The following is a 23,527-nucleotide window of genomic DNA, read 5'->3' as shown; positions in this document are numbered from 1 at the left end:
GTACGACGGCAAAGCCTACAAAACCTAAGATCTCAGGACCAGAGAGTACCACGACACAGCCTACAAAACCTAAGGTCCCAGGACCAGAGAGTATGACGACAAAGCCTACAAAACCTAAAATCTCAGGACCAGACAGTACGACGACCCAGCCTACAAAACCTAAGATCTCAGGACCAGAGAGTACGACGACACAGCCTACAAAACCTAAGGTCCCAGGACCAGACAGTATGACGACACAGCCTACAAAGCCTAAGGTCCCAGGACCAGACAGTATGATGACACAGACTAAAAAACCTAAGGTGCCAGGACCAGAGAGTACGACACAGCTTACAAAACCTAACGCCCCAGCACCAGAGAGTACGATGACACAGCCTACAAAACCTAAGATCTCAGGACCAGAGAGTACGATGACACAGCCTACAAAACCTAAGATCTCAGGACCAGAGACTATGACGACACAGACTACAAGACCTACGGTCCCAGCACCAGAGAGTACGACGACAAAGCCTACAAAACCTAAGATCTCAGGACCAGAGAGTACGATGACACAGCCTACAAAACCTAAGATCTCAGGACCAGAGAGTACAACGACACAGCTTAAAAAACCAAAGGTCCCAGGACCAGAGAGTATGACGACAAAGCCTACAAAACCTAAGATCTCAGGACCAGAGAGTACGATGACACAGCCTACAAAACCTAAGATTTCAGGACCAGAGAGTACAACGACACAGCTTAAAAAACCAAAGGTCCCAGGACCAGAGAGTATGACGACAAAGCCTACAAAACCTAAGATCTCACGACCAGAGAGTACGACGACACAGCCTGCAAAACCTAAGGTCCCAGGACCAGACAGTATGACAACACAGCCTACAAAACCTAAGGTCCCAGGACCAGACAGTACAACGACACAGCTTACAACACCTAAGGTCCCAGCACCAGAGAGTATGACGACAAAGCCTACAAAACCTAAGATCTCAGGACCAGAGAGTACGACGACACAGCCTACAAAACCTAAGGTCCCAGGACCAGACAGTACGACGGCAAAGCCTACAAAACCTAAGATCTCAGGACCAGAGAGTATGACGACACAGCCTACAAAACCTAAGGTCCCAGCACCAGAGAGTACGACGACACAGACTACAAGACCTAAGGCCCCAGGACCAGACAGTACGACGACCCAGCCTACAAAACCTAAGGTCCCAGCACCAGAGAGTATGACGGCAAAGCCTACAAAACCTAAGATCTCAGGACCAGAGAGTACCACGACACAGCCTACAAAACCTAAGGTCCCAGGACCAGACAGTACAACGACACAGCCTACAAAACCTAAGATCTCAGGACCAGACAGTATGATGACACAGACTACAAAACGTAAGGTCCCAGGACCAGAGAGTACGACACAGCTTACAAAACCTAAGGTCCCAGGACCAGAGAGTACGACGACACAGCCTAAAAAACCTAAGATCTCAGGACCAGAGAGTACAACGACACAGCCTACAAAACCTAAGATCTCAGGACCAGAGAGTACGACAACACAGACTACAAGACCTAAGGTCCCAGCACCAGAGAGTACGACGACACAGCCTACAAAACCTAAGGTCCCAGGACCAGACAGTACGACGACACAGACTACAAGACGTAAGGCCCCAGGACCAGAGAGTACGATGACACAGCCTACAAAACCTAAGGTCCCAAGACCAGACAGTACGACGACACAGCCTTCAAAACCTAAGATCTCAGGACCAGAGAGTAGGACGACACAGCCTACAAAACCTAAGGTCCCAGGACCAGACAGTACGACGACACAGCCTACAAAACCTAAGATCTCAGGACCAGAGAGTAGGACGACACAGCCTACAAAACCTAAGGTCCCAGGACCAGACAGTACGACGACACAGCCTACAAAACCTAAGGTCCCAGGACCAGACAGTATGATGACACAGCCTACAAAACCTAAGGTCCCAGGACCAGAGAGTACTACAACTCACCCTAAAAAACCTAAGGTCCCACAACCAGAAGGTCCCACGACACAGACTAAGACAGTGAATGTCCTAGGACCAGAGATTACTGTGACACAGACAAAAACACCTAAGGTATCACAACTAGACAGTACCAGGACATGGATTACAACACCTAAGGGCACAGGACCAGAGAGTACCATGACACAGCCTACAAAACCTAAGGTCCCAGGACCAGAGAGGACCAGGACACGGCCAACAACACCTAAGGCCACAGGAACAGAGAATACCACAACACAGCCTACAAAACCTAAGGTCTCAGGACCAGAGAGTACGACGACACGACATATGACGGCACATGTCCAAGGACCAGAGAGCACCGCAACAGAGCCTACAAAACCTAAGGTCCCAGGACCTGCGAAGAGCAGGACACGACTGACAACACCTAAGGTCCCAGAACCAGAGGGTACCGCGACACAGCCTAAGACAGTTAATGTCCTGGGATCAGAGATTACTGCGACACAGACAAAAAGCCCTAAGGTCTCAAGACCAGACAGTACCAGGACAGGGATTACAACACCTAAGGCCGCAGGACCAGAGATTGCCACGACACAGCCTACAAAACCTAAGGTCCCAGGACCAGAGAGGACCAGGACACGACCGACAACACCTAAGGCCACAGGACCAGAGAGTACCACAACTTGCCCTAAAAAACCTAAGGTCCCAGAACCAGAAGGTCCCATGACACAGACTAAGACAGTGAATGTCCTAGGACCAGAGATTACTGTGACACAGACAAACAAACCTAAGGTCTCACAACTAGACAGTACCAGGACATGGATTACAACACCTAAGGCTGCAGGACCAGAGATAACCACGACACAGCCTACAAAACCTAAGGTCCCAGGACCAGAGAGGACCAGGACAAGGCCAACAACACCTAAGGCCCCAGGACCAGAGAGTACCACGACACAGCCTACAAAACCTAAGGTCCCAGGACCAGAGAGGACCAGGACACGGCCAACAACACCTAAGGCCCCAGGACCAGAGAGTACCACGACACAGCCTACAAAACCTAAGGTCCCAGGACCAGAGAGTACAACGACACGACGTATGACAGCACATGTTCCAGGACCAGAGAGCACCGCAACAGAGCCTACAAAACCTAAGGTCCCAGGACCTGTGAAGAGCAGGACACAACTTACAACACCTAAGGTCCCAGAACCAGAAGGTACCGCGACACAGCCTAAGACAGTTAATGTCCTGGGATCAGAGATTATTGCGACACAGACAAAAAGACCTAAGGTCTCAAGACTAGACAGTACCAGGACAGGGATTACAACACCTAAAGCCACAGGACCAGAGATTGCCCTGACACAGCCTACAAAACCTAAGGTTCCAGGACCAGAGAGGACCAGGACACGGCCGACAACACCTAAGGCCACAGGACCAGAGAGTACCACAACTCGCCCTACAAAACCTAAGGGCCCAGAACCAGAGACTACGACGACACAGCATACAAAACCAAAGGTCCTGGGAACAGAGAAGACCAAGGCGCGGTCGACAACACCTGAGGCCACAGGACCAGAGAGTATCATGAAACAGCCTACAACACTGAAGATCCAGGGACCAGAGACAACCACGAAGCGGCCTACAACACCTAAGATCCAGGGACCGGAGACTACCAAAGAATGGGTTAATGTAAACAAGGTGCCAGACAGGAGCAGGGTTCTGTGGATTGACAGGGCTAGGGCAAGGCCTGTGGTAAACACGACAGTAGGGGGTGGAGAAGGTTGTGTAGCGAAGGGTAAGAACAACTTGGGTTTGAATGTTACACATACTAGGTACATTTGCCCACATTTAGCACAAACTGTCGACATCATAAGGTATAAGAATTTACAGGTACAATCCTGAACCGTGGGCCACACCAATCCATCAGGTAGAATAAAACATCACTATGAATGATAATGCCAAACTTGTGATTCTGAGTAGCTTAATAAATGCAATCATGTCAGAGAGAGAGAGAGAAAGACAAAGTGCAGAAGGAGATAACCTAGCATTATGCTAAAATGGTCCCTCATGCTGCCCACCAGGTATCTAACACTCTAGGTAAGGTGTCTCCTCTTGTGTGGTCCTGTGGGAACCCCTTCCTGGGCTTATGGGTACCTGGTGGGCAGCATGAGGAACTGTATTTGCATCATGCTATGTTCTATCCTTCTTCTCTCTCCCCCTCTTTCCTTCTCTCTCTCTCTCTCTCTCCGCCCTCTCTCTCTTTCTCTCTCCTCCCCCCTCTCTCTCTCTTTCGCCCCTCTCCCTCTCTCTTTCTATCCAATCCCCCCTCTTTCTCTCTCTCCCTCTCTCTTTCAATCTATTTCTCTCTCTGTCTCTGTCTCTCTTAACCCAACCAGTCAAGGCAGAGCCCGGCTCTGCTCAAGGTTTCTTCCCGTTAAAAGGAAGTTTTTCCTTGCTGCTGTAGCAAAGTGCTTGCTCAGGGAGGAATGTTGGGTTTTGAACCTTACATTTATTAAGATACTCAGAATCACACTAATTTGAGCCCATAGTTTTCCTTGTACAAAATCAATCACCAAATAAAATCAATAAAAATGAATGAAAATGAATTACAGACTTTCATTTATACTGAATAATTTCATAAAACAATCTGAACACTTACCTACAGAAATTTTATGTGCTAAGAAACTTTATTTGTTGAATCTCACTGTGGGTTTTATCTGCGCCGGCCACAACCCGATGTTGCCCCAGACATAAACACAACCACCTTCTTCAGTGGTGCTGTGGGTGGTAACACACACACCACAGTCTGTTCTTCCAACTAACCACTGACATCAATACTGATAGCATTTTTAAAATAATTGTTGGAGAGTTCTGCTGACATGACACAAGATTAAAAAGATCTTACATATATTATTTATTGTTAAGCCAGAGCAAATAGTAATGCTTTAAGCCCTGATTTCAATGAGCGAACAGTTTCAGCAGCATTGAAACTAAAAACTGCTTCATGGCTTAGTTTTTGTTTCTGGGAATACTCAGTAAACCTTTTCCAGATGACCTGAGGGATCTGGATGCTTCATTTAGTGCATTATAGAAAAGTAGTAGGATTTTAATCCATCTGATCCCACTTTATTTTACAGTACACTATTACGACGTAATGAGCTGTGCTTTTTTTCATCAAATTAGATTAAACTATAAATAATATATTCTTTATTAGACAGTAAACAAACATAGTTATACCCTAATTAGACACCATAGGCTACATCTTAATTATGCTGTAATTAGAGTCAACATAAAAATCCATATTAACACATTCTCAGTTTTGGTATTTTAGTGTTCTTATAAAAGTACTTTATTTCAATCCATTTGTCACGTTCACATGTGTATTGGCCAAGATTTGTATTTCAGCAGAGGTATACATGTTTATCATGCAAGAACATCTAGCACACGTAATATCACATTGTCAAAAAAGGCAATAAAATGTCACCTATTGCGCTGCTTTACCACTTTGTCTGCTGCCCAGCGACTTCACTGTCATGTATATTGAACAGGTGGCAGCAGGGCACAACTCTGACATCACTGCTACTGGCTTCATCCGATCACACTTAACAACCTGAAGCACACGATATAAGAGTTGTTTTCTTAATTTACTGGCTGTAGAAACATTAATCCTAGTCAGGTACTGCAGGTTGATCTTTATGGAGAGAAATACTTTATATAGAAGTAAGTGTAAATACTAGTTAGCAAGCTGGGTCCACTAAAGAAAGTGACACAGAATCTCCAGCTTATTTACTATAGGCCTATATATTGTTTGACATAGATAAACTGTACAATTAGAAAAAAATGCCTTTCACTCTTGGAAATACCACATGAATCTGCAGTGAATGCAGAAAAGAGTGGCCATATGTTCATTCCACAGTATATGAGAGGCATGCAATCCCCCCATATTAGGATGTCAGTTACCTGCTGTATCTCTCCAAAAAGGCCCTCAGGTCATGTCTCATTTTGTAGAAAACACTAATTAGTTGGATCTGCTGCAATGAAGAAAATTATTCCACTGAGACTCACAAACCGTTTCTACAATCATTTCCAGTGTTTTCACAGTTGGTGTACAATCAGTGTATTCCATTGTTTTTTCATCTACTTCAAATTTGTATTAGTTTTATCTTTGGTACAGTGCGTTGTATCACATTGTGACTGCTGCTTACAACAACTGTAACATCAGTGGTATAAGCCAAAACAATGAATGTCAATAGTATAAAAAAAATATTCCGATAATAATATGACTAGGGAGAATATCCATGCAGGACATATAATGGTAACTATCAGGAGCCAACATGCATACTACTGACTTATCAGTCAGTGTGATATGAGTCCAAAAAAAATCTGAAACTGATGCTTATGCGTTCTGTCATGCAGCCTGTTAAACTGTTTTAACCAACCACCGTTATAAATAGAGGAAACTTGGGGTTCCCTGATTGCTCATCTGGTAAAGCGCGTACCTTGTGGCAAGACTGAGTCTGTACTGCAACAGCCTGGGTTCGGGTCCTGCCTGGGCCCTTTGCTGCATGTCCTTCCCTCTCTCTCCCTCCCCTGAAATTCCTATCCATTTCCGCTGTTGCTATAGAAATAAAGCAGCAATGCCAACATAAAAAAAATTCTCATCTATTCAAATTCAAACTCTGGGTGTACTGCTAATGACTCAAGAAAGTGCAGTGTCCACTGTAAAGTTTTTTGGATGAGCAGTTCTCGAGAAAGATTCAAAAATCACTTTCCTACATGTTACTTGATGAGAAGAAAACAGACGAACTACAAAAGTGCAGCACAGTTTACAGCTCACACATGCCAGGTTTTTAGGAAAGGCAGAACTCATCTGTGGCGGCACTTTCTATGCCATCAACCAGACGCTACTGGAACGGGGCAGAGCAGTAACAAACAAGTCACACACTGCAGCCCGGTTGTTTGGATAATGCTCTCAGGAAAGCTGGGAGCTGGATTAATGCAGGCCGAGCAATCAGCGCCTGCTGACAGGATCATTGTGAACGGGCCCTGCAGTAGTAATAATAATAAAGCCAAGAGTGCCAGAAAAACTACTTAAAAATAATTGCTTTTATTTCTTAAAATCTTGTCTGTAATTTGACTAATGTAGGTGAGCCTTCCTGAATAGCCCTTAAAGTGATAGTTCAGATTATTTGACGTAGAGTTGTGGCGTAGTTATCTTTAGTGTATTACCTGCATTAGATGTGGATCAGCACACTCCCAGTTTAGAGAAACAACCAGGAGCACCAGCACAGAAGCTGAGAAATGTGCTGCTGTGGACGGGGCCATCAGCAAAAGTGTTTTAACCACTGCGAGCCAGACTCCTGTGACTAACTGGCCACTGGGCAGAGGGGAGGACATCTTTGAAGCCGTCATAAGATGGGACACCTCGCTCCTGGGAGCAGCAATTTTTGGCTTCAATAACAAAATGGATGGAACGTGTGGAACTCATTTTGTTTGTTAAATCTAATTTAGAAGATACATATATTGTATATGAAATAACAACAAAAGTGTTGCAATGTAGTGCTGTTGTGAAAAAATGTCTTCAGTAAATGTAAGGAGAGCAAGTTCAGACAAATACAAGTCAGTTGCAGTTTTACAATTCAAAGTTGAAAGGTTGACAAAATGTGTTTTAATGCGTCTCCACACACTGATCATCACAGCTTGTTCTACTGTTACACTGAAAATAATTAAAGGTTCTGAATAAACCTTCATGTCTAAATACTGGATATAATAGTTCATTTATCAAAATCCAGACTGCTAATTAGTCAGTGAGAGGTGGTTGCTAATTACAACTCTCTACTCATACAGAGCAGACAGACTTTAATGTGCAATGATATTTGGTTTGATGATTTGAAAGAGACAGTAACAGTATCTATTTTAAGCACTGACAGTTAACTAATTTCTATCAGGTTATTTATAAATACACAGTACAGCAAATATTTTTTATATTTTGAATGTACCTCAATTATCAATTTAAACTCTTCCAATTTAACATGATTATGACTCGTTAACCTGAAATTGAATCAGAATTGTATTTCAAACTGTTGAAATGCTAATAATACTCAAAATTAGAATGAAGATAACTTATGGATACTATGGTATAATACTGAAATACTAGATCTACAGTGCTGAGATGAAATGAGTGAATTTCTTTTTTTTTTTTTTACATTACCTGCATTATTGCTCTTGTCCATATAGAATACATCATTAAAACATTAACAGTGTAGGTGGGAAAAAATATGTGAACGACTTGGATCCTCTTTGACATCCTGAGAATATGTCTGATCCCCACCTACTGGAAGAGCTGGTTTGAGGTTGTTGGTGCCAAAGGAGGTCTGACCAGTTATTAAATCCAAGGGTTCACTCACTTTTTCCACCAGCACTGTGAATGTTTAATGGCTGTGTTTGAGAAAGAAACTACATTTTTGAATTTTCTGTGTGTTGTTAGCTTAATCACATTGTTTTTGTCCATACTTGTGACTCAGATGAAGATCACATTTTACGATCAATTAATGCAGAAAACCATGTTAGTCCAATGGGTTTAATTACTTGTTCTACAGAAACATGGCTTCTGTTAGTGGTATATTATCATAAGTGTGACTCTGACAGTAGCATTTTATTGTTGTAGCTGGGTGAAGTGCAGCTAGTTTTAACTACTTTATATACAGTTAACCAAGAGGTTGGTTCCTCTGCTAAAGGTCACAAGATAAATCTCAGGGGTTATGAGATGAACAACAGGAGAACAAAGACGAAATAACAAAATTATCTTACATAAATTGGACTTTTCTCAAATCTTTACTATTGTTGTGAAATATCAGATGATTTTATCTGTTTGGCCCTGAAATGGTTATTTACATGAAACCATGTGCTGACAGCTTGAAAGGCTGGCAATAATGCATTGCATTGTAAGATGTATATCATGTATTTTTATGTAAAATCTTAATCTGAAAAATGATCTGTCAGATGAATACAAGGGAGTTAAAAAGACAATATTTCACTCTGAAATGGAGTATAGTAGAAATTTAAAGTAACATAAGATCAAAGTGATGTTCTATATGTTTATTTTTTATTGTGATAGACCAAAAGTCTCAGCCTAAGATAGTATGCAGTGCTCACCCCTACAATAGGGGGACGTGCATCCAACTTAAAAGTAATATTAAGCCGAACTCACATGTTCTTCTAGATCTAGGAGAACCGAAAAATCCCCTCAGGAACAGTGGGACAGTGCAGGGTATTGTTTGGCCCACTGAAGGTGTTTTATCATGGCAATGCATTTGAAAGAACTGCCTCTTTCCATGTCTCACAAAGCATGAATGAACCAAACTCACAACCCCTCAGGCCAGTCATACCTCGCACTGTTTTTTAATTTTTTTTTGAATGTGTGTGTGGGTACAGTATAATACCACAAGGGGGCCTGAATCACTTACCCTGCACTGTGCTTCTCCAACTGCTGCCATTAATCATCACTTACTTTAGCGAACACACACTCAGTGACCTGCCACAACTGCTCTTTGTTTAATCAAATGCAAATGGTCTCTGATGGTTGTTGATTCACCACTGACAGAATATGTTCTGTATATCTGTATGTATGTCTGTGTGTGTGACAGAGAGAGGATTGCAAATGAGAGCTGGGGGTTTGATTACCACTGATGGTAAGGTATGGCAGGTAAGGTATGTTTAATAGTGCATACGGCACATTCAAGTGAAAAAAAGTGTTATTTGAAATTAAAAGTATCCTCAATTCAACATGGTTTATTTGGACTGGGCAATATGGCCTCTCATTGATTTTTGCTAGCATCTCTTTGAGGCTGTACTTGTGCTAAATGCTCAGATCAGCATGCTAATATGCTCACAGTGAAAATGGTAGCATGTTGTGCTGTTTTAATTTAGTGCATTAATGTGCCAAAATTTGCTAAATAGCACTTAACACAGAGTACAGCTGAGGCTGATGGGAATGTCATTAGTTTGTAGGTATTAGGTTATAAACCAAAGTACAGAACAAAGTGAAGATTTGATCGTATGTTGTCACCAAAATGAAAAGTCTGGGGATCACTCTGAACTGCAACTGTCAACCTCATGGTGCCACTAGAGGAAAAGTCAGGGGATCCTCAAGGTCTGTCCGATTCATCCTCTCTGGACCATGAATGTCTACAGAAAATTTGTGACAATCAATCAAATAGATATTGTGATGTTTCAGTCTGGACCAAAGTGGTGACATATTGACATTGCCACTTAAATGTTAATGAAAGTGTTTTATTCTTTTGTTTTTTTTTTTTACAACAATGAATCATTGTAAATGTAAATAAACTATCAACTAAAGCACTAAAACGACAAAGCAGGAGACATTTTTCACAACCGGGTAAACCAAAAGCTGAATAATGGCTTATAACTGATCAATAAAGCAAATCAACCATTGAGCATAGGTGTAGTGCTGCCGGAGCGAACTGGAATGATGCTCCGGTACTTTTATTCTTCAAGTGATGATATAAAATATCTGCAGTTTGCATAATCCAGTTGAAATTCATCTACATTTTTAAGTGGTTGAGATCCAATCATCAAATCTGACAGTCAAAGTTGTCATATTGACATTTAAAGTGTATTGATTGATTTCCAAATGTGCCAATAATGCCTGCCAAGTAGCTGCCATTAAATGGTTAATTAGTAAAGATGAAAAGACAGAAAACATCCTTTCATTCATCTTTCACCCTTCTGACAGTTTCTTTATCTGCATTTACACAGAAACATGACAGTCAGTCTGTTACACTTGGACAGCTTGTGCTGCTGGAGATGAAAGCTAGCTCAGCTAAGTTTTCACAGCCTAGCCTGTTAGCTTAGCTTTATTGTAGCTCCTCAGAATGGATGTTTCCAATGTGGCTTCATTGGCTCCACACAAGTAAGTAAATAAAATCATTCCAAACACAAACCACTTGTGTTCATTCACCTGCTGCTACGCTACCTACTACATTCATGGCATCGTCTAATATTGCTTAGCTGGATATTTGTCTGACTGCTGCGTCATGTTCTCAACACGATGAAACTGTTCATAAAGTCAGTCTAACATCTGATCATGTGATCATAGTTGACTGCATGTAAACTTGCCATCAAAGGAAGAGTGATTACATAACCTTCAAAACGAGCCACAACTTAACTGTCCACTGAACAAATAGCCAATATATACTGTATGTATATTAATATATACTGTAAATACATACCAGCCACTTAATCATGGTGTGGTATACTTTATGAGAAACCCCTCTAAAAATGATGCTGTTTTACTGAACTAAATGTAAACTGGTACCCTTGCTTTATCATCATTACCCATCACCTGTCAATTGTTGCATTTCAGCCACAACACTCAAACTTCAGAGCCTCCTGTGTCACAGCAACAAGGAAAAGTGAAAATTGCTCAAATTGCCACACTTTCAAACAAATGACAAAGTGTGAATTATATCCCTGATTCAGTGCTAAAACCCCTGTCCTCAGTCGCCGTGCTGCACACAGAGCTGTCAGCAGAGGTGGAAATCACATGTTCTCTGGTCTGGGAGCTGTAAGGTCGACCTCACAAGTCTTCTCCACCAGAGGTAAGAGTCACAAAGACACACCCCTATATGCACTTGAATTCCAGGACCTTTTGTACAGCCTACTGTTTTTGCAGGACATGCATTAGCTGCATGTTTAACACTGCTGCTCCTATCTGCAGGTATTTCATACTATCAGCAGCCGGTCTATTTGTTTGTTTTTTTTAAACTGTCACACTGTTGGACTGTTGCACTGTTAATGGAATGTCCAACAGAAACACTCATGTCGCACCAGGTGAACAGCAAATATACAGCTGATGGAGAAATGCTGTACTGCTAATAAAGGAAACATGAAACATACACACACATAACAACAAGCACACTTTCACTAGAACAGTACGTGAGCATTGTGATATGTACATTTATCCACCCACAGTAACACGTGCAGGCTTCACACATTCATGCACACACATAGTATACCTCCAAACATATGCTCACACTTGCAGACATCAATACTGACACACATGTCTGTGTCAGTATAAAGGCACAAATGCACACAACACACACACTCACACACAGACACACACACATAATCATTTTTCTATACATTCTTTCACATACACAAAAATACACACATGCCTTCATGGTTCTTGCTGGTGTGTGACTATCCTGTCAACACCAGAGGCTGACTGGATAGGAGGAGGTGGAGGAGGACAGAGAGGAGGAGGCTCGTGTTATGCCAAGCAGTGATTGGTCGTTGCCATACCAACGAGGGAGGGCCGAAGTCAGAGATTGGTGGGGGAGGAGCTGCAGGCTGATTATAAAACCCTTCTGAGCAGCAGTTTCTCCTCTCTTGAGCTGTCTCCACTGTGTCTCTGTCTCTTTATTTAGTTTTTCCTCTTATCTAGCCAGTGAGGCGACTCGCAGTGCTCTGTGTGGAGGACAGAGGGAGGGTGGAAGGGTGAGCTGTCAGAAGGACTTGTGGACAGGTTGGTCCATTTCCCCTTCGTCTCCTTGCCGAGCTAAGCTGTCTATCACTGTAATAGAGCTGCCTGCATCTTGTGGATTTATCTCTCTGTGACTGACACCTGGGAAGACGAGGGAAACCTGAGGCTGGAGTTTGCCCCGCCACCACCACCACCCCTCCTGTGTGTGTGGATGACCTCTGCTCCTCTGTAAGTAGCTCTGCTGCAACAACATCCACTCACAGTTTTCATTAAGACATACCAACCTTATGGTAAGAGTCAGGGGAGGCTGAGACACGCAGGTACATGTTGCTGATCTGGCGAGGAAATTAGTTCATTATTTCTCCCTCGGGGTTCCTCGTTAGCTCACTGGACATCTCATTAAGTCTTCCTGTGCTCACCTGGAGCGTGCTAATTGGCCACATTAGTTGTTACTTAGTCTCTTTTAAGGTTGAAGCTTCATTTTGAGGTTGATCTTTAATGGTGATCTTTATATAATTTACAACCGAGGTTACACGACAGTTCAACTATCAAATTGATGTAAACTGCATAGCATTGAGAAAGGACATTCACAAAATGAAGACTTTCTGCTTACAGGTACAACAGGTACTGATATGAGGAGAGATGAGACATTGTTATTCAAAAAGTTTCATATTTCCATAACTGTTGCTTCTGTTTTGTGTCCAGCAGTTCAGTAAGAACATTAGGACATGTGAAACCCCCGCACCAACCCACTCACTCATCCACGGCTCTGCTCTGTGATGAGCCTCATGCATTAGTACTCACACGTAAACTGACACTGGAATAGTAGTAATGTAGGAAGGGCCGCTCAAATACACAGAAGTCTATCCATAACCACTGCACACACAGCACTGTTTACCTGCGTCTGCCTGCGTTTGTAATTGTGGTGTCTGGTGTGTCTGTGTGTGTGTGTGTGTGTGTGTGTGTGTGTGTGTGTGTGTGTGTGTGTGTGTGTGTGTGTGTGTGTGTGTGTGTGTGTGTGTGCGTGTAGTGTACATACACAAAACTGGTTCCCTTTTCTGTATCACTGTCATGCATTGTTGAATCATGCAGAGTTCAGGCTGCTCTATTGTCATCACAAAAGTAACAGAGTCTAATGTTAGTGAGAAGTTACACTTATTTTGAAAGGGTTGGGTGTTGACACACTGAGCAGTCTGGATAAATGTGTTACATTATTATTATAATAACTTTTTAGGATTTTCCAATGCTTCAAAATGTATCATTAAACTTTTTTTTTTTTTTTCACAGCGTGCAGGTTTAACTCAAATTAAGCTTCATTTTAAAGCAGCTATGACATTTGATAATCACAGATTCTGACATTGACCATTTGATGAACCTCTCTAACAGCAATTGTCTAGTCATGGCATAGCAACTGCAATAAGGCATGGCATGTCTGTCGCATTTAGCTAGCTAGCTAAATAATCTCCTGATGACAGTTTCAGCTTGCAAATGAAGGGGTCACTGACAAAAATAGGGAGGGTGCTTTTGTCTTCCTCTGTCCAAAATCATTGACCCATTGTGTCAAAAGAAATCCGCTAATTACCAATGGCAATGCTGCCACTGGTACTATGTAAACTAAATACATGCTGTGCTAAAATTAAAGGCTAGATACAACAGTAACTATGGGGGGTTGGGCCTTAGAAAGCATATGGTCATTGGTGAAAATTAGAAGATAAATCAAATAAAATGAAGTAAATAGTTTTAAGAAATTAACACTTTAGGATTACAGTGTAATGAATTTGGGCTGCATCTATGATTTAATATAAAACGAGACCAATGGAAAATACCAAACATAGACATCGTGTCACTAAATGTTTCATTCATGCTGTCCTTTGTTGCATTATGTCAGTCTTGTGTCTTTTTGTCATTACAAGTCACATTAGGGCACCAGCAGAGTCCCTGTATGCTGCCTCACATGGTAATTGTTCAGTTCCATTTTTTGATCAGTTAACTCTTTGCTTCAGAAGATGTTACTGTAAGTGTGAGTCTATGGTAGCATTCTTTTTGCCTTGGCATTCTGCGGCTCAGACACAGTAGTAATGTTTACATAAGCGGCTTATTATTGAGTCCCTGATTCATCGCACAGCCCCAGGCCCACTCAGCCATGACAATGTGAAGATAGACCCTAGCATATTCAACAATAGCCCTGGCACCAGCACTAAACACCACTCACAGATGAGCAAACACATGCAAACATTTTGTTAAACACACTAAATGGAGGGCAGTTTGCATTTCAGCAGCCGATCTACCGGCTACTGTGATGAAACACTGAAAGGTTAAATGCTTCAGCAGGCAAGCGTCTTTTGTGAAAATGAAGCCATCATCTCCATAACCTGAGACCGTGTGGGTCCATTCCCGATTATTCTATGATGGCTATGTTGTAGCTGCGGCACGTGTTATCCTAAACAACACAGAGATCACTAACATTAGATTTGTTGGCTCTGTCATTGCATTATTGTTTATGTGTGAAGAGATTATAGAATGGCTGTGTGGGCAAATGTGAGAGAGCTATTTGCAGGTTACCGACATTATCGAATTTCTAAGTACAAGCAGTTTGCCTCTTCTTGTTGCCATTTTGAGATACTGGCATACAAAATTACCAGTCTTACCACAAAACACTGTGTTCCCATTGTGGTCTTGTTGCTTTCTGCTCTTCACTTTTTAACAGCAAAAAATGAACACAGGCTATATCATCACATTATTGCTCTATTTATTTATAGTAAAGTACACATAGATAAAGTAAAAACCACAGCAGCTGCCGATGAACACACACACACAACTCAGCCAAAACAAAACACTGCCATACTTTGAATGTTCAGAAATGCACTTTGCAGTCTTAAAGGTTGTTTTCTTGTTTATTGTCAATGATAAAAATTTGCAAAACTGGTCTTTAATAGTGCATTATTAACATGCATTTGTGCTAGCGTTCAGTTGCTTCTTTGCATGTTACCACAACCAACTGCTGATCAGTGGAAAAGCAGGAACCCTGCAGCAGGAATTTGTATCACTTTGCAAATGTGAGTGTGCTTGGTGTAAACATGAGGGGCTCACCCATTAAAATATTGCTTCATAGCACAACTAATGGTCAAAAACTCTATTGGGTGCTTTTAAGTATCAGTGTAATGAATGTCATAATTAGACAGATACAGTGTGTAAGCATCTGGGAAAATTTAAGATCACAAACTACCACCACAGGTTGTTGCACTTTTCATTCTGATCAATATGTTTCTCACTGACATTTTACCCAATTTGCTAAAAGTCCATTAGATTCAAAATAACAAACAATTTATTTAAAGGCTTGTACTGATATGATCTTAGCATGATGCCTTCGATGGTATCTTTAGATTCCTCTGAGAAAGTATAGTGGGAATATATAACAAAATCACCTAAACTCAAAGGTCCACTTACTAGGTTTAAGAGCTTTCAACCCCATCCAACAGTCTTTATTCAGAGACTGGAGAATGCATTTCCATGCTCAAATCATAGAAATAGAACATCATAAGAAATCACCACTGGTACATTCTGTATATGACATAGTCAGGTTTTATCTACAGGACCAGAATATGGACAGATTTTGTCTTTGTGTGCACAAGCAGCAGGCACATGCTTGCTCCTGTTCCACTGCTGCTGCCAGGGTCACATTAAATCACTGAAAAAAGCCCCAATGGGCCTTAAGTGTTGCTGGGCATGCTTTCCTTACTCATACACAATACACTTTGAAAGCTCCTCACAGGTGGGCGCGTGGTGCATTCACAGCTGAGCCATCCATCTAATTTAAAATTATCCAATCTATCTGAGGCAGCCAATGCTATATAGAATACTGTTGTTTTCAGGGAACACTGGACAAACACAGGCGCTGTGTGCCAGGCACTGTCTGGCTGAGAGAAGCTGTTTGATGATAGGCTGGGGCATCCTTAAGTCCAGGATTTGCCGGCAGGAGGGTGGCCAGTGTGTTCACTTTTAATTGCCATGCTCAGCAGTGTTTAGGCGCTCTTCATAATTGCAAGCCTCATTCTCCCAAGGTGTTAGTCTAGTGCTGCAGCTGTGATGGCTTATTAGACGTCAGCTTGCACACTGACACAGGAAGAAGCCACCTAGGGAAATGTATCATGTGTGCGGTCCGAGTGGTGTGAGGTAAACTGTGAGTCAGAGTTGCTCCTGTCAGAAGCAAGGCCGTGAGGGAAAAGTCCAACTACCAACACATCAGAATAATCACACACGCATAATGTGACATAAAACAATCTGACAGATGTAAAGGTCTAAAACACTGGTGCACTCTTCTGGCATTAAACTATATTTTTCTATTCTCCTGTGTTTTATTTGAAGTGTTGATCCATAAGAAGATATATTTGTGGTTTTAAGACCCAAAAACTATGTTTTAATCTCCACTCTCAGGCTTCTCTCCGGAGCTTTAGTAACAACAGGTCAGTGAGCCAATCAGAAGAGAGGAGGCTTTGAGACACTCAGAGAAACCAAATCCTGTAAGGTTGGATGGTGGGTCCAGGTGGGCGGGGCTTAGGGCATGGCTGAGAGCGGTGACTGCTTTGTTGTGACATCACAAAGTTCCAGAAGTCCTGACGGCTGGTTTTAAGGCTCAGTTTCTGAATACAGGCTGTGTGCATTTCTCTGTGGACTGAGCGCTTTGATACTTTCACTGTATTAATATAGAACCTAGACCTGCTTTATAATCAAACAACACATGGACATCTACCTTCATACTATATAGACCTTTAAGTAATTTTGATGTAAAAGCTCAGGGAAGCTGCTGTGCACTGCTCAATAATGGAGGCAGGTAAGTTACTCAGACATACATTTGCATTTCAAACCAACTGGCTCGACTTCATACTTGGAGTCTTTTCTCTTGCAAAATCAAAACCAACCCAAACAACGGTGAAAATATGTTTCGTTGATAGTGTTTTCAATCAATACATTTTTCAATTTTACAATTGAAAACACCGGTGGTTGTTATGACAAATGTAGATCTGGTTAACTTTCCTATCCCAACTACAGAGCAGTGCACAGCCCCCTCCCTGACCGGGCTGATGCACTTCATGGATACTACTAAATCGCTAACATGGCTGCTGTAATACATATCAGGAGAATCGTGTGACAGCAGGTAGCGATATCATCAAGAGTAGTACACACACAGTCTTATTGTGAAGCCCAAATGAAAACGACCCTTGTGGTGTTTTGCAGGTTTCTGTAGATAAAGTTCAATTTAGAAAACTCTGGCTGAACTTAATATTTCTCCCTGTCAGCAGGAAGTCTCCCAATCTAATTTTGCAGCGTGCCCTTTTGGCCTCGCTGCGGTAATTTCATGCTTTCAGTCACAACAAACGGACGTCCATTATACTGAGCCTGTCTGAGGATGATAACCATCTGTGTCACTGCTACCTCCTCCAGAGAAAAATCCCCTCCTGCTCTCTTATTCTTTTCATCCACTGACTCTTCCTCTTTGGTTCTGTGTCTCTTTCTTCCCTCTCTTTACTCAGGAACCGTTTTCCTCTCCTACTCTTGCTTTACTTTTCCCCAGTGCTAATTTTGCTAAATCACCAGCAGAGACATTTTTAATTTCGTTCACCATCGGCATCCTACCTCGCCTCTGATGTCCCTCAGCATTTAGTGTGTGTGTGTGTGTTTACGTGCATGTTTTAGTAAGTCGAGTTAAGGTCGTAGAGAGGGAAGAGACTTGCCTTGTCCAGGAGCTTTTCTAACGGCCATTCTGCATCTTTAAGAGTGCTTCAAATGTTACCAGAAGACCTGAAGCTAAATGGACTTTCAGACAGAACGCGACAAAGGCACCACTGTGGTATGAAACCCATTATTTCCAATGGCTCCCCTCCTTCTTCTTATTAGCAAGGCTAGTGCTAACACTTGCTTCTCAGCACAGGAAAGTTACATCTTTGTTGCAGGCAACAGACTACAGCTAGGGCAGGTACAAACATTCAACATATGATAAAATATGCATGATTAAAATCTAAATCCTTTTCAGTCCTTTTTACTGAACAAAGTAAATAGAAAACTTTCCACTAATAAGTTCTGCAGTGTGATACAGCACACATGTATGTATCGTACATACCTGGCCTGGCATCAGTCACAAGCCCTTAAGGAAGTTCATTATAAGGACATGCAGAGTTACGGACCCACAATTGACACTTTGCGACTCTTCCCACCATCAAACTATCAAATTGATACGAAACAGAGACCAAGGACCCTTCTCCCACAAACAGACCATGCTGTTAGCATGTCCGAATGACACAGAACCAGACCAAAGGTCAAAGGGTCAGCTCCAGAGGATCAACCAATGGATACCAGACAACTGGAGAATATAGGCAAAATCTCCAGTTTGTGACAATAAGAACGTTGATATTTGGTTGTTTCTTGTATAGGACAAGTAACAACAAAAAGGACTGATTAACACTAAGGTGTGAATCCTGGCCTCTCTGTGCCATGCATGAACACACACACACGCACACACACACCAACCTCTCTTCCTCTGCCCCTCTCTAGATAAGAGTCATAAACTACAACCCACATTCCAATCCTGGGTAGTGACCAGCAGAACTCTCTTCACAGACACAGATCTAAGGAAGAAAGTAAAATTAAATATCTAACTGTTCTGTAACTCATGAGATTTTCCTATGCAATAGCTTAACCCCAAACTTCTATCCCATAGAATGTCTGAAATGTAACATGTAGATTTTAAGACAATGTCCTTCATGTGACCGTACTGTCAGCATCCTTCACACAAGGTAACATACTACATGACATCCAGGATGTCCATATTATTATTATTACAGTCAAAGAACTGCTGTGTAATCCACATGTATAGACCATTAGCTTTGGGAAATGTTTATATTTTTGTTTGACCAATTAACCACTTGTATCATGATTAATTCCAGGTTTGAAGGATGTAATATGAAATCAACACTCCTATTACTCCTTTCTGCCATTATTAGTGCAAGTAGTTTTCTATGTTATTTCACTTAATGTTTTGTGGTCATGGTGGAAGACGGATGTGCGAGTTTATAAATAAACTCTAGATTTAAATTATTCCAAAGTTCAGTGGAAAATTAATCTCTTCTCCAAGTGGAAACACAGGAAAAGACGGGTGACGCCCCTGAAACATGCGCCAGCCCCCAGGGGATAAAACAGTCGTGAACAATTCACAGAAGGCCAGATGAAGAGAAAGTCAGAAGTTCAGTTCAGAGATGACAAGAAGTCGGAAAAGCCAGAAAGGTTAGAAGTCAGAAATGTTAGAAACGCGAAAAAGTTAGAAACTCAGCGAGATGCTAAGAAGGAAGAAGATGCGAGAAACGAAGTTAAACGCTAGAGGCTGAAAAGCTAAAGCTAGAAAACGATGCAGAAACTAGAAGCTGAGAACTTTGCTCAAAGCTCAGAGTCCCGGCTCAAAGCCCGGCTCTGTAGCCATGGAAACTCTTAGCTCTAAGCTGCTCGCCACAAACTCATGGCTCTTAGTCATTTTTGCACCTTTCACGTCTTTTATTTTTCTTTGCCACAGGCTCCAAGTAATGTCATTTTTGTCGACATGCTCAATCTTTTATTTTTATAAGCCAAGTCAAGACCAACTGAACCAAAGCAACAGAAGTGCCTCGGAGTCATTTTGTAACTTTTAAATCATCATCAAGTTTTCCTTTTTGAAGATTTTGACAACTTTAGAGTCATCTGGTCAACGCCAGTCTCCTCTAAAGTTATCCAGCCAAAGTGAAGAGCATTAGAGTTTATTTCACTTCAACCCACAAGAGACACCATTAGATAACATCTGCACGACCTCCTGCAGAGAAGCCGAGCAGAAATCAAGAGAGCCCGAGACAGAAAGTCTCCTGGCAAACTCCACCAGAGCTGAACCGCTGAGACACCGGCAGAATCCGTCATCGCGATAACAGGACACGGCCTCCAGGAGAATCCACCTAGATCCCGCGTCTCTGGGGTTACCACGGCAACCACAGCCACCTGGGTTCCAGCCGAGGGTCTCCAGCTACAGCGCAACTCACAGTAGGCCGGTCTTAACACTCTGCTCATGATTGGGTTGATGTCGAAATATAGCAATATTTAATCATCAAACCTAATTCGTAGACGTAGCATCATTAGCTGTATAGCCATAGTGTATAGCCATAACATATTCTCTCCCACCATTGCCAACTCATCACACTGCTCATTTCATTATTATTTTCATCTTTATGATTATTACACCTTGCATTTACTCTGTAGATAGTAGTTTAGTTAATAAACTCCTTTATTTACACCCAGTTGTGGTCCTGTTGTATTCTTTTGACGTAGAGACTGGAGATCCATTGAATCGAGAAGTCATGGCTTCCGATATGAGATTGATAAATCTGGCAATGAAGTAATTCGTTGTTGTCCTCCCAGAGGACTGGCGCTCGTCGAGGATGAACTAATGCTCGTTTGTGCCTGTAATTTCTTACGTTCTGTGTGTTCTAACGGGTGATATTGTTTTAAATGATGAAACAGGTTTGTGGTGTTGCCTGTCTTTGGTGGAACATTTCTCCGGCACAGTGTGCAGTGCACATTGCTCTGTTTTTTGTCGGACTGTAAATAGCCAAAATATCTCCAAACCACTGAAGTTGAGTGGCCTCTCTTCTTGACGATATCGTCATCTTCCGAGCTGCTTTTTCTGGGATGTCGCTCATTTCAGCGTATTTGCTTACTTATCTTCAGCCCTTCAGCCACTGCGTGCGTCTGTGAATAATATCACATGCCTGTATTTATACCTCTCACCGTGCATCCTAACTTGCACAATGCAGACCTCTATTCCTGCGACACGATTGGCCGTTCGTGATTCATTTGTGGGCGTGCTATAAGCAATGATTATATCAAACATTTATCAAACATTTTTTATGTTTCTTTCCGGGAAAATAATTTCACAATAAGTATTGCTATAATTTTATCGCCCAGCCCTAAGTATAGCGCAAAGCCCAAAAGGATGAGACAGCAGGAAGATACACTCACATCTGCTCGGCAGTTGTTGCCCTTTAAATACGTACAAAGTATGAAGATGGACGTATACACACCCACTCACATGAAACTACATTGTGTGTGTGTGTGTGTGTGTGCACTGCAAACATACAGGTGAATATATGTGGGTCCAACACTGCCCAAAGTTTTAAGCTACATGGAACCTGTTGGTCAAATTTGTATTTCCTCTTCATCTTCAGTGTTAAGTTCTTATGAGCGTCAGTCACTCACGGCAGACAGAAATGAGACGTCCTTCCAAACAGCCACCATTAAAAATTTGTCCCTGTAGCTCTGTGGTTAAAATGCCAGAGTACATGTGCTTTGTGGACATTATCTTGTGGGACTGGGCTCCCAGAAGACAAGCTGGGTCGTTACTACAAGCCACTTTTTTGGAGCTGATTGAGACCTGCATCCATATTCTCAGCAGGAGGCCGAGCACACATTCTGAGTGGGAGTTTGGCTACATCAGGATTGTGCCTTGTTATCATTTCTGTCTCCAGTTTTTATGGACAGAATCTGTAGGTACAGGCAAAGTTTGGAGAAAGTCCAGTATGGTTGTTGCAGGCAGTGGCAGTCGGGGATGTTCTGGATGCCCTTGTCTTAAGTCTAAACATGATGAGTATGGGGCAAGAGGCATTTTTGACCTTGCACCCTTTGCACAATGACACCCATGGCAATTGTCTGCAGTGCATGTACCACGAGCTGCCACCACCTGCAGGATTGCATCTATTATTTTTGCAGATGTTGTCAGTCTGCTGGCTTTATCAGACCGTGACCTCCAGTTTACACAGTGGCGGTTTGTAGCTGTGTGACACAGCACCTGAATTGGGAGTGAGTCAGTAGCCAAGTTAAGGAGTTCAGGCATCAATTGGGTCTACCAAAAAAGTAACCAAAAGAATGAGATTGCCAATTAGTGACAGGCATGAGTGTTCTTTGCTGGACATGTACAAATCGGAGGTGCTCATACAGTTGGAAGGAGTTCGAACCAGTTGAGGTTGTTTGGGCATCTGATTAGGATGCATCCTGGATGCTTCCCTGTCAACCCAGAGTATGGTGGAGGGATCACATAGAAAGGATGTGGCGAATGACAAGTATGTCTGTGCTACCATGCTGAGGCCCTGTGTAGACAGAAAACAGATCCGTGTGAAAAAAATAATTTGAGACTACTGCTTTTGCTGGAAGGCCATGAGACATCGTCCAGAATCACACTGTACCAGACGGTAAAATGTGCAAGTGCATATTCCTGGTAGATTAATTTGTAACATGAAAGCCATAATTCTGCTGTTTACCTCCATATCACTGAGACAAAAGACACAATAATCATCATTGTGATCGACTTCCAGAGCAATAAAATTCCTCAGTGTATTATTTTAAGCTGTTTTCAGATTTTTTCCATCTGATTAACTCTTATACATCGAGTATATAACAGTCTCCTGAAAATAATTGAATAAAAACTGTTCAATAAATGACCATGAATATTTAAGAACCTGTTGCTTGATGAGGCTGGCAGCTTGTTTTGTGTATGTGCTGCAAAAAGATTTCTCATAATCGCTTTTTTTTAATATCATTTGGTGACAGAAATGAGCAAAACAGACAGGAAGCTGTTACCAGTTAGACTATTAGTAGTGTATGTACTGTATGAATGTCCAAGCAAAACTATGAATGTCCAAGCAAAACAACCACAATGACGTGAGTGGCCTGTTGCACAAACCGTGGTGACCTGTGATACAATAGGCTGGTCTGATGCTGACCCCAGTGTTGTTGTTATGCACTGGCGGCCCCTGGGTACAGTAGGCCTACTGTTCACACGGGGGCAGAGGGTGACATGTAGCCAGAAACAGACGGAAAGACAGAGGGATTTATTGTTGCTGTCAACACATTTTCGCTGTTAGTGATGCTTTAATTATCAGTGTTTCTCTGAAAGTAGTCAGAGAGAAAGTCTGAGAAGACGTGAGCTGGATGAGGACCGAGAGAAAAAGTGAAGAATAATGTCAGGGAGAGAAATGGGGAGTGTAAT

The 23,527-nt window shown here is 42.2% G+C and overlaps 1 protein-coding gene across 1 annotated transcript in view; it reads left to right on the top strand.

The window, feature by feature from the left end:
* Positions 1–12,390: 12,390 nt before the first annotated feature.
* The window catches only part of cdk18 (cyclin dependent kinase 18), a 56,867-nt gene continuing 45,730 nt past the window's right edge, over positions 12,391–23,527 (top strand). Inside the window, exon 1 of the mRNA XM_056399082.1 lies at positions 12,391–12,702. The gene's annotated coding sequence lies outside the window, so the exon portion shown is untranslated. The remainder of the gene's footprint in view (positions 12,703–23,527) is intronic.

The sequence above is a fragment of the Seriola aureovittata genome, chromosome 2 (assembly GCF_021018895.1).
Source record: "Seriola aureovittata isolate HTS-2021-v1 ecotype China chromosome 2, ASM2101889v1, whole genome shotgun sequence".
Lineage (NCBI taxonomy): Eukaryota > Metazoa > Chordata > Actinopteri > Carangiformes > Carangidae > Seriola > Seriola aureovittata.
This window is presented reverse-complemented; position numbering and strand designations above follow the sequence as displayed.